Source organism: Heterodontus francisci, unplaced genomic scaffold (assembly GCF_036365525.1).
Source record: "Heterodontus francisci isolate sHetFra1 unplaced genomic scaffold, sHetFra1.hap1 HAP1_SCAFFOLD_310, whole genome shotgun sequence".
NCBI lineage: Eukaryota > Metazoa > Chordata > Chondrichthyes > Heterodontiformes > Heterodontidae > Heterodontus > Heterodontus francisci.
This window is the reverse complement of record NW_027142032.1, coordinates 692,293-705,593: the sequence shown is the minus strand read 5'-3', so window position 1 is coordinate 705,593 and position 13,301 is coordinate 692,293.

Here is a 13,301-nt window from a genome sequence, read left to right as displayed (position 1 = left end):
GACAGCTGCAGAGTAAAATCAACATTCACATCCCAGGAACTGACAGGTGCAGAGTAAAATCAACATTCACATACCAGGAACTGACACGTACAGAGTCAAATCAACATTCACATACCAGGAACTGACAGGTAAAGTGTAGAATCAACATTGACATACCAGGAATTGACTGGTACAGAGTAAAATCAACATTCACACACCAGGAATTGGCATGCACAGAGTAAAATCAACATTCACATACCAGGAACTGACAGGTACATTTTGGGATCAACATTCACATACCAAGAACTGACAGGTACAGAGTAAAATCAACATTCACATGCCAGGGACTGGCAGGTACAGAGTAAAATCAACATCCACATGCCAGGCACTGACAGGTACAGAGTAAAATCAACATTGACAGACCAGGAATTGACAGGTACAGAGTCAAATCAACATTCACATACCAAGAACTGACAGGTACAGAGTAAAATCAACATTCACATAGCAGGTACTGATAGGAACAGAGTAGAATTAACATTGACATACCAGGAATTGACTGGTACAGAGTAAAATCAACATTCAGACACCAGGCATTGACAGATACAGAGTAAAATCAACATTCACATACCAGGAATTGACAGATACAGAGTAAATTCAACATTCAGATACCAGGAACTGGCAGGTAAAGAGGAAATTCAACATTCACATACCAGGAATTGACAGGTACAGAGTAAAATCAACATTCACATACCAGGAATTGACAGGTACAGAGTAAAATCAACATTCACATACCAGGAACTGACACTTACACAGTAGAATCAACCTTCACATACCAGGAATTGACAGATGCAGAGTAAAATCAATATCCACATACCAGGAGCTGACAGGTACAGAGTAAATTCAACATTCACACACCAGGAACTGGCAGGCGCAGCGTAAAATCAACATTCACATACCAGGAACTAACAGGTACAGAGTCAAATCAACATTCACATACGAAGAACTGACAGGTACTGAGTAAAATAAACATTCACATACCAGGAATTGACAGATACAGAGTAAAATCAACATTCACATCCCAGGATCTGACAGATACAGAGTCACATCAACATTCACATACGAAGAACTGGCAGGTACTGAGTAAAATCTACCTTCACATACCAGGAATTGACTGATACAGAGGAAAATCAACATTCACATACCAGGAACTGACAGGTACAGAGTAAAATCAACATTCACATACCAGGAACTGACACGGACAGAGTAAAATCGACTTTCACACAGCAGGAACTGACAGGTAAGAGTAGAATCAACATTAACATCCCAGGAATTGACAGCTACAGAGTAAAATCAACATTCACACACCAGCAACCGGCAGGTACAGAGTAAAATCGACATTCACATACCAGGTACTGACAGGTTCATTGTAGAATCAACATTCACATACCAGGAATTGACAGGTACTGAGTAAAATCAACATTCACATACCAGGAATTGACAGATATAGAGTAAAATCAACGTTCACATACCAGTAATTGACAGATACAGAGTAAAATCAACATTCACATACCAGGCATTGACAGCTACAGAGTAAAATCAACATTCACATACCAGGAAATGACAGATACAGAGTAAAATCAACGTTCACATGCCAGTAATTGACAGATACAGAGTAAAATCAACATTCACATACCAGAAACTGACAGGTACAGAGTAAAATCAAAATTCGCATTCCAGTAACTGACAGGGACAGAGTCAAATCAACATTCACATACCAGGAACTGACAGGTAAAGAGTAGAATCAACATTGACATACCAGGAATTGGCAGGTACAGAGTAAAATAATCTTTCACATACCAGGAATTGACAGATACAGAGTAAAATCAACATTCACATACCAGGTACTGACAGGTACAGAGCAGAATCAACATTCACATACCAGGAATTGACAGATACAGAGTAAAATCAACATTCACATCCCAGGAACTGACAGGTACAGAGTAAAATCAACATTCACATACCAGGAACTGACACGTACAGAGTCAAATCAACAATCACATACCAGGAACTGACAGGTAAAGTGTAGAATCAACATTAACATACCAGGTACTGACAGGTACATTTTTGGATCAACATTCACATACCAAGAACTGACAGGTACAGAGTAAAATCAATATTCACATGCCAGGGACTGGCAGGTACAGAGTAAAATCAACATCCACATGCCAGGTACTGACAGGTACAGAGTAAAATCAACATTGACAATTCAGGAATTGACAGGTACAGAGTCAAATCAACATTCACATACCAGGAACTGACAGGTACAGAGTAGAATCAACCTTCACATACCTGGAATTGTCAGATGCAGAGTAAAATCGACCTTCAAATACCAGGAATTGACAGATACAGAGTAAAATCAACATTCCCATACCAGGTAATGACAGGTACAGTGTAGAATCAACATTCACATACCAGGAACTGAAAGGTACAGAGTAAAATAATCTTTCACATACCAGGAACTGACAGATACAGAGTAAAATCAACATTCACATACCAGGTACTGACAGGTACAGAGCAGAATAAACATTCACATACCAGGAATTGACAGATACAGAGTAAAATCAACATTCACATCCCAGGAACTGACAGGTACAGAGTAAAATCAACATTCACATACCAGGAACTGACAGGTAAAGTGTAGAATCAACATTGACATACCAGGAATTGACTGGTACAGAGTAAAATCAACATTCACACACCAGGAATTGGCATGTACAGAGTAAAATCAACATTCACATACCAGGTACTGACAGGTACATTTTGGGATCAACATTCACATACCAAGAACTGACAGGTACAGAGTAAAATCAAATTTCACATGCCAGGGACTGGCAGTTACAGAGTAAAATCAACATCCACATGCCAGGTACTGACAGGTACAGAGTAAAATCAACATTGACATACCAGGAATTGACAGGTACAGAGTCAAATCAACATTCACATACCAAGAACTGACAGGTGCAGAGTAAAATCAACATTCACATACCAGGAACTGACAGGTACAGAGTAGAATCAACCTTCACATACCTGGAATTGTCAGATGCAGAGTAAAATCAATATCCACATACCAGGAGCTGACAGGTACAGAGTAAATTCAACATTCACATACCAGGAACTGGCAGGTACAGAGTAAAATCAACATTCACATACCAGGAACTGACAGGTACAGAGTAGAATCAACCTTCACATACCAGGAATTGACAGATGCAGAGTAAAATCAATATCCACATACCAGGAGCTGACAGGTACAGAGTAAATTCAACATTCACACACCAGGATCTGGCAGGTGCAGCGTAAAATCAACATTCACATACCAGGAACTGACAGGTACAGAGTAGAATCAACATTCACACACCAGGCATTGACAGGTACAGATTAAAATCAACATTCACATACCAGTTATTGAAAGATTTAGAGGAAAATCAACATTCACAGACCAGGAACTGGCAGGTACAGAGTCAAATCAACATTCACATACCAGGAACTGACAGGTACAGAGTAAAATCAACATTCACATACCAGGAAATGACACGGACAGAGTAAAATCGACTTTCACACAGCAGGAACTGACAGGTCAGAGTAGAATCAACATTAACATACCAGGAATTGACAGCTACAGAGTAAAATCAACATTCACACACCAGGAACTGGCAGGTACAGATAAAATCGACATTCACATACCAGGAACTGACAGGTACAGAGTAAAATCAACATTCACATACCAGGAACTGACACGGACAGAGTAAAATCGACTTTCACACAGCAGGAACTGACAGGTAAGAGTAGAATCAACATTAACATACCAGGAATTGACAGCTACAGAGTAAAATCAACATTCACATAACAGGAATTGACAGATACAGAGTAAAATCAACGTTCACATACCAGTAATTGACAGATACAGAGTAAAATCAACGTTCACATACCAGTAATTGACAGATACAGAGTAAAATCAACATTCACATACCAGGAATTGACAGATACAGAGTAAAATCAACGTTCACATACCAGGCATTGACAGCTACAGAGTAAAATCAACATTCACATACCAGGAAATGACAGATACAGAGTAAAATCAACGTTCACATGCCAGTAATTGACAGATACAGAGTAAAATCAACGTTCACATACCAGGCATTGACAGCTACAGAGTAAAATCAACATTCACATACCAGGAAATGACAGATACAGAGTAAAATCAACGTTCACATGCCAGTAATTGACAGATACAGAGTAAAATCAACATTCACATACCAGAAACTGACAGGTACAGAGTAAAATCAAAATTCGCATTCCAGTAACTGACAGGGACAGAGTCAAATCAACATTCACATACCAGGAACTGACAGGTACAGAGTAAAATCAAAATTCGCATTCCAGTAACTGACAGGGACCGAGTCAAATCAACATTCACATACCAGGAACTGACAGGTAAAGAGTAGAATCAACATTGACATACCAGGAATTGGCAGGTACAGAGTAAAATAATCTTTCACATACCAGGAATTGACAGATACAGAGTAAAATCAACATTCACATACCAGGAACTGAAAGGTACAGAGTAAAATAATCGTTCACATACCAGGAATTGACAGATACAGATTAAAATCAACATTCACATACCAGGAACTGACAGGTACAGAGCAGAATCAACATTCACATACCAGGTACTGACAGATAAAGAGTAAAATCAACATTCACATACCAGGAACTGACACGTACAGAGTCAAATCAACATTCACATACCAGGAACTGACAGGTAAAGTGTAGAATCAACATTGACATACCAGGAATTGACTGGTACAGAGTAAAATCAACATTCACACACCAGGAATTGGCATGTACAGAGTAAAATCAACATTCACATACCAGGTACTGACAGGTACATTTTGAGATCAACATTCACATACCAAGAACTGACAGGTACAGAGTAAAATCAACATTCACATGCCAGGGACTGGCAGGTACAGAGTAAAATCAACATCCACATGCCAGGCATTGACAGGTACAGAGTAAAATCAACATTGACATACCAAGAACTGACAGGTACAGAGTAAAATCAACATTCACATGCCAGGAACTGACAGGTACAGAGTAAAATCAACATTCACATACCAGGAACTGACAGGTACAGAGTAAAATCAACATTCACATACCAGGAACTGACAGGTACAGAGTAAAATCAACATTCACATACCAGGAACTGACTGGTACAGAGTAAATTCAACATTCACATACCAGGAACTGACAGGTACAGAGTAGAATCAACCTTCACATACCAGGAACTGACAGGTACAGAGTAAATTCAATATCCACATACCAGGAGCTGACAGGTACAGAGTAAATTCAACATTCACATACCAGGAACTGACAGGTACAGAGTAGAATCAACCTTCACATACCAGGAACTGACAGGTACAGAGTAGAATCAACCTTCACATACCAGGAACTGACAGGTACAGAGTAGAATCAACCTTCACATACCTGGAATTGTCAGATGCAGAGTAAAATCGACCTTCAAATACCAGGAATTGACAGATACAGAGTAAAATCAACATTCACATCCCAGGATCTGACAGATACAGAGTCAAATCAACATTCACATGCCAGGAACTGACAGGTACAGAGTAAAATCAACATTCACATGCCAGGAACTGACAGGTACAGAGTAAAATCAACGTTCACATACCAGGAACTGACAGGTACAGAGTAAAATCAACATTCACATACCAGGAACTGACAGGTACAGAGTAGAATCAACCTTCACATACCTGGAATTGTCAGATGCAGAGTAAAATCGACCTTCAAATACCAGGAATTGACAGATACAGAGTAAAATCAACATTCACATCCCAGGATCTGACAGATACAGAGTCAAATCAACATTCATATACGAAGAACTGACAGGAACTGAGTAAAATCTGCCTTCAAATACCAGGAATTGACAGATACAGAGTAAAATCAACATTCACATACCAGGAACTGACAGGTACAGAGTAAAATCAACATTCACATAGCAGGTACTGATAGGAACAGAGTAGAATTAACATTGACATACCAGGAATTGACAGGTACAGAGAAAAATCAACATTCAGATACCAGGCATTGACAGATACAGAGTAAAATCAACATTCACATACCAGGAATTGACAGGTACAGAGTAAAATCAACATTCAGATACCAGGCATTGACAGATACAGAGTAAAATCAACGTTCACATACCAGTAACTGACAGATACAGAGTAAAATCAACATTCACATACCAGGAACTGACAGGTACAGAGTAAAATCAACATTCACATACCAGGTAATGACAGGTACAGTGTAGAATCAACATTCACATACCAGGAACTGAAATGTACAGATTAAAATAATCTTTCACATACCAGGAATTGACAGATATAGAGTAAAATCAACATTCACATACCAGGTACTGACAGGTACAGAGCAGAATCAACATTCACATACCAGGAATTGACAGATACTGAGTAAAATCAACATTCACATCCCAGGAACTGACAGGTACAGAGTAAAATCAACATTCACATACCAGGAACTGACACGTACAGAGTCAAATCAACATTCACATACCAGGAACTGACAGGTAAAGTGTAGAATCAACATTGACATACCAGGAGTTGATAGGTACAGAGTAAAATCAACATTCACACACCAGGAATTGGCATGTACAGAGTAAAATCAACATTCACATACCAGGTACTGACAGGTACATTTTGGGATCAACATTCACATACCAAGAACTGACAGGTACAGAGTAAAATCAACATTCACATGCCAGGGACTGGCAGGTACAGAGTAAAATCAACATCCACATGCCAGGTACTGACAGGTACAGAGTAAAATCAACATTGACATACCAGGAATTGACAGGTACAGAGTAAAATCAACATTCACATACCAAGAACTGACAGGTACAGAGTAAAATCAACATTCACATGCCAGGAACTGACAGGTACAGAGTAAAATCAACATTCACATACCAGGAACTGACAGGTACAGAGTAGAATCATCCTTCACATATCTGGAATTGTCAGATGCAGAGTAAAATCAATATCCACATACCAGGAGCTGACAGGTACAGAGTAAATTCAACATTCACATACCAGGAACTGGCAGGTAAAGAGTAAAATCAACAGTCACATACCCGGAATTGACAGGTACAGAGTAGAATCAACCTTCACATACCAGGAATTGACAGATGCAGAGTAAAATCAATATCCACGTACCAGGAGCTGACAGGTACAGAGTAAATTCAACATTCACATTCCAGGAACTGACAGGTACAGAGTAGAATCAACATTCACACACCAGGCATTGACAGGTACATAGTAAAATCAACATTCACATACCAGTTATTGAAAGATTTAGAGGAAAATCAACATTCACAGACCAGGAACTGGCAGGTACAGAGTCAAATCAACATTCACATACCAGGCAATGATAGGTACAGAGTAGAATGAACATTGACATACCAGGAATTGACAGGTACAGAGTAAAATCAACATTCACACACCAGGAACTGGCAGGCACAGCGTAAAATCAACATTCACACACCAGGTACTGACAGGTGCAGAGTACAATCAACATTCACATAACAGGCATTGACAGATACAGAGTAAAATCAACATTCACATACCAGGAATTGACAGATACAGAGTAAAATCAACATTCACTTGCCAGGAACTGACATTTACAGAGTCAAATCAACATTCACATCCCAGGAACTGACAGGTACAGAGTAAAATCAACATTCACAAACCAGGAACTGACACGTACAGAGTCAAATCAACATTCACATACCAGGAACTGAGAGGTAAAGTGTAGAATCAACATTGACATACCAGGAATTGACTGGTACAGAGTAAAATCAACATTCACATACCAGGTACTGACAGGTACATTTTGGGATCAGCATTCACATACCAAGAAATGACAGGTACAGAGTAAAATCAACATTCACATACCAGGAACTGACAGGTACAGAGTAAAATCAACATCCACATGCCAGGTACTGACAGGTACAGAGTAGAATCAACCTTCACATACCAGGAATTTACAGATGCAGAGTAAAATCAATATCCACATACCAGGAGCTGAAAGGTGCAGCGTAAAATCAACATTCACATACCAGGAGCTGACAGGTACAGAGTAAATTCAACTTTCACATACCAGGAACTGGCAGGTGCAGCGTAAAATCAACATTCACATACCAGGAACTGACAGGTACAGAGTAGAATCAACATTCACACACCAGGCATTGACAGGTACAGAGTAAAATCAACATTCACATACCAGTTATTGAAAGATTTAGAGGAAAATCAACATTCACAGGCCAGGAACTGGCAGGTACAGAGTCAAGTCAACATTTACATACCAGGCAATGATCGGCACAGAGTAGAATTAACATTGACATACCAGGAATTGACAGGTACAGAGTAAAATCAACATTCACACACCAGGAACTGGCAGGCAAAGCGTAAAATCAACATTCACACACCAGGTACTGACAGGTACAGAGTAGAATCAACATTCACATAACAGGATTTGACGGATACAGAGTAAAATCAACATTCACTTGCCAGGAACTGACATTTACAGAGTCAAATCAACATTTACACACCAAGAACTGACAGGTACAGGGCAAAATTAGCCTTCACATTCCAGGAATTGACAGATACAGCGTAAAATCAACAATCACATATCAGGAACTGACAGGTACTGAGTAGAATCAACCTTCACATACCAGGAACTGAGAGGTAAAGTGTAGAATCAACATTGACATACCAGGAAATGACAGGTGCAGAGTAAAATAAACATTCACATACCAGTAACTGACAGGTACAGTGTCAAATCAACATTCACATACCAGGAACAGACAGGGAAGAGTAGAATCAACATTGACATACCAGGAATTGACAGCTACAGAGTAAAATCAACATTCACATCCCAGGAACTGACAGGTACAGAGTAAAATCAACATTCACATACCAGGAACTGACACGTACAGAGTCAAATCCACATTCACATCCCAGGAATTGACAGGTAAAGTGTAGAATCAACATTGACATATCAGGAATTGACTGGTACAGAGTAAAATCAACATTCACACACCAGGAATTGGCATGTACAGAGTAAAATCAACATTCACATACCAGGTACTGACAGGTACATTTTGGGATCAACATTCACATACCAAGAACTGACAGGTACAGAGTAAAATCAGCATTCACATGCCAGGGACTGGCAGGTACAGAGTAAAATCAACATCCACATGCCAGGTACTGACAGGTACAGAGTAAAATCAACATTGACATACCAGGAATTGACAGGTACAGAGTCAAATCAACATTCACATACCAAGAACTGACAGGTACAGAGTAAAATCAACATTCACATGCCAGGAACTGACAGGCACAGAGTAAAATCAGCATTCACATCCCAGGAACTGACAGGTACAGAGTAGAATCAACCTTCACATACCAGGAATTGTCAGATGCAGAGTAAAATCAATATCCACATACCAGCAGCTGACAGGTACAGAGTAAATTCAACATTCACAGACCAGGAACTGGCAGGTACAGAGTACAATCAACATTCACATACCAGGAACTGACAGGTACACAGTAGAATCAACCTTCACATACCAGGAATTGACAGATACAGAGTAAAATCAATATCCACATACCAGGAGCTGACAGGTACAGAGTAAATTCAACATTCACACACCAGGAACTGGCAGGTGCAGCGTAAAATCAACATTCACATACCAGGAACTAACAGGTACAGAGTAGAATCAACATTCACACACCAGGCATTGACAGGTACAGAGTAAAATCAACATTCACATACCAGTTATTGAAAGATTTAGAGGAAAATCAACATTCACAGGCCAGGAACTGGCAGGTACAGAGTCAAATCAACATTTACATACCAGGCAATGATCGGCACAGAGTAGAATTAACATTGACATACCAGGAATTGACAGGTACAGAATAAAATCAACATTCACACACCAGGAACTGGCAGGCAAAGCGTAAAATCAACATTCACACACCAGGTACTGACAGGTACAGAGTAGAATCAACATTCACATAACAGGATTTGACGGATACAGAGTAAAATCAACATTCACTTGCCAGGAACTGACATTTACAGAGTCAAATCAACATTCACACACCAAGAACTGACAGGTACAGGGCAAAATTAGCCTTCACATTCCAGGAATTGACAGATACAGCGTAAAATCAACAATCACATATCAGGAACTGACAGGTACTGAGTAGAATCAACCTTCACTTACCAGGAACTGAGAGGTATAGTGTAGAATCAACATTGACATGCCAGGAAATGACAGGTGCAGAGTAAAATAAACATTCACATACCAGTAACTGACAGGTACAGTGTCAAATCAACATTCACATACCAGGAACTGACAGGGAAGAGTAGAATCAACATTGACATACCAGGAATTGACAGCTCAGAGTAAAATCAACATTCACATCCCAGGAACTGACAGGTACAGAGTAAAATCAACATTCACATACCAGGAACTGACACGTACAGAGTCAAATCCACATTCACATCCCAGGAATTGACAGGTAAAGTGTAGAATCAACATTGACATATCAGGAATTGACTGGTACAGAGTAAAATCAACATTCACACACCAGGAATTGGCATGTACAGAGTAAAATCAACATTCACATACCAGGTACTGACAGGTACATTTTGGGATCAACATTCACATACCAAGAACTGACAGGTACAGAGTAAAATCAACATTCACATGCCAGGGACTGGCAGGTACAGAGTAAAATCAACATCCACATGCCAGGTACTGACAGGTACAGAGTAAAATCAACATTGACAAACCAGGAATTGACAGGTACAGAGTCAAATCAACATTCACATACCAAGAACTGACAGGTACAGAGTAAAATCAACATTCACATGCCAGGAACTGACAGGTACAGAGTAAAATCAGCATTCACATCCCAGGAACTGACAGGTACAGAGTAGAGTCAACCTTCACATACCAGGAATTGTCAGATGCAGAGTAAAATCAATATCCACATACCAGCAGCTGACAGGTACAGAGTAAATTCAACATTCACACACCAGGAACTGGCAGGTGCAGCGTAAAATCAACATTCACATACCAGGAACTAACAGGTACAGAGTAGAATCAACATTCACACACCAGGCATTGACAGGTACAGAGTAAAATCAACATTCACATACCAGTTATTGAAAGATTTAGAGGAAAATCAACATTCACAGACCAGGAACTGGCAGGGACAGAGTCAAATCAACATTCACATACCAGGCAATGATAGGTACAGAGTAGAATTAACATTGACATACCAGGAATTGACAGGTACAGAGTAAAATCAACATTCACACACCAGCAACTGGCAGGCACAGCGTAAAATCAACATTCACACACCAGGTACTGACAGGTACAGAGTAGAATCAACATTCACGTAACAGGCATTGACAGATACAGAGTAAAATCAACATTCACATGCCAGGAATTGACAGATACAGAGTAAAATCAACATTCACTTGCCAGGAACTGACATTTACAGAGTCAAATCAACATTCACACACCAAGAACTGACAGATACAGGGCAAAATTAGCCTTCACATTCCAGGAATTGACAGATACAGAGTAAAATCAACATTCACATACCAGTAACTGACAGGTAAAGAGTCAAATCAACATTCACACAGCAGGAACTGACAGGTAAAGAGTAGAATCAACATTGACATACCAGGAATTGACGGCTACAGAGTAAAATCAACATTCACACAACAGGAACTGGCAGGTACAGAGTAAAATCAACATTCACATACCAGGTAATGACAGATACAGTGTAGAATCAACATTCACATACCAGGAACTGAAAGGTACAGAGTAAAATAATCTTTCACATACCGGGAATTGACAGATGCAGAGTAAAATCAACATTCACATACCAGGAACTGACAGGTACAGTGTAAAATCAAAATTCGCATTCCAGTAACTGACAGGTACAGAGTCAAATCAACATTCACATACCAGGAACTGACAGGTAAAGAGTAGAATCAACATTGACATACCAGGAATTGGCAGGTACAGAGTAAAATCAACATTCACACACCAGGAACTGAGAGATACAGAGTCAAATCAACATTCACATACGAAGAACTGACAGGTACTGAGTAAAATCAACCTTCAAATACCAGGAATTGACAGACACAGAGTAAAATCAACATTCACATACCAGGAATTGACAGATATCGAGCAAAATCAACATTCACATACCAGGAATTGACAGATATCGAGCAAAATCAACATTGACATACCAGGAATTGACAGGTACAGAGTAAAATCAACATTCACACAACAGGAACTGTCAGGTACAGTGTGAAATCAACATTCACATTCCAGGTACCGACAAGTACATGGCAGAATCAAAATTCACATACCAGGTATTGACAGATACAGAGTCAAATCAACATTCACATACCAGGAACTGGCAGGTACAGAGTAAAATCAACATTCACATACCAGGTAAAGACAGGTACAGAGTAAAATCAACATTCACATACCAGGAACTGACAGGTACAGAATAAAATCAACATTCACATACCAGGAATTGACAGATATCGAGCAAAATCAACATTCACATACCAGGAACTGACAGGTACAGAGTAAAATCAACATTCACATCCCAGGAACTGACAGGTAAAGAGTAGAATCAATATTGACAGACCAGGAATTGACCGGTACAGAGTAAAATCAACATTCACACACCAGGAATTGACAGGTACAGAGTAAAATCAACATTCACACACCAGGAATTGACAGGTACAGAGTAAAATCAACATTTACATAGCAGGAACTGGCAGGTACATAGTAAAATCAACATTCACATACCAGGTACTGATAGGAAAAGAGTCGAATTAACATTGACATACCAAGAATTGACAGGTACAGAGAAAAATCAACATTCACACAGCAGGAACCGGCAGGTACAGAGTAAAATCAACATTCAGATACCAGGCATTTACAGATACAGAGTAAAATCAACATTCACATACCAGGAGTTGACAGATACAGAGTGAAATCAACATTCACATCCCAGGAACTGACAGGTACAGAGTAAAACAATCTTTCACAAACCAAGAACTGGCAGGTACAGTGTCAAATCAACATTCACATACCAGGTCCTGATAAGTACAGAGTAGAATTAACA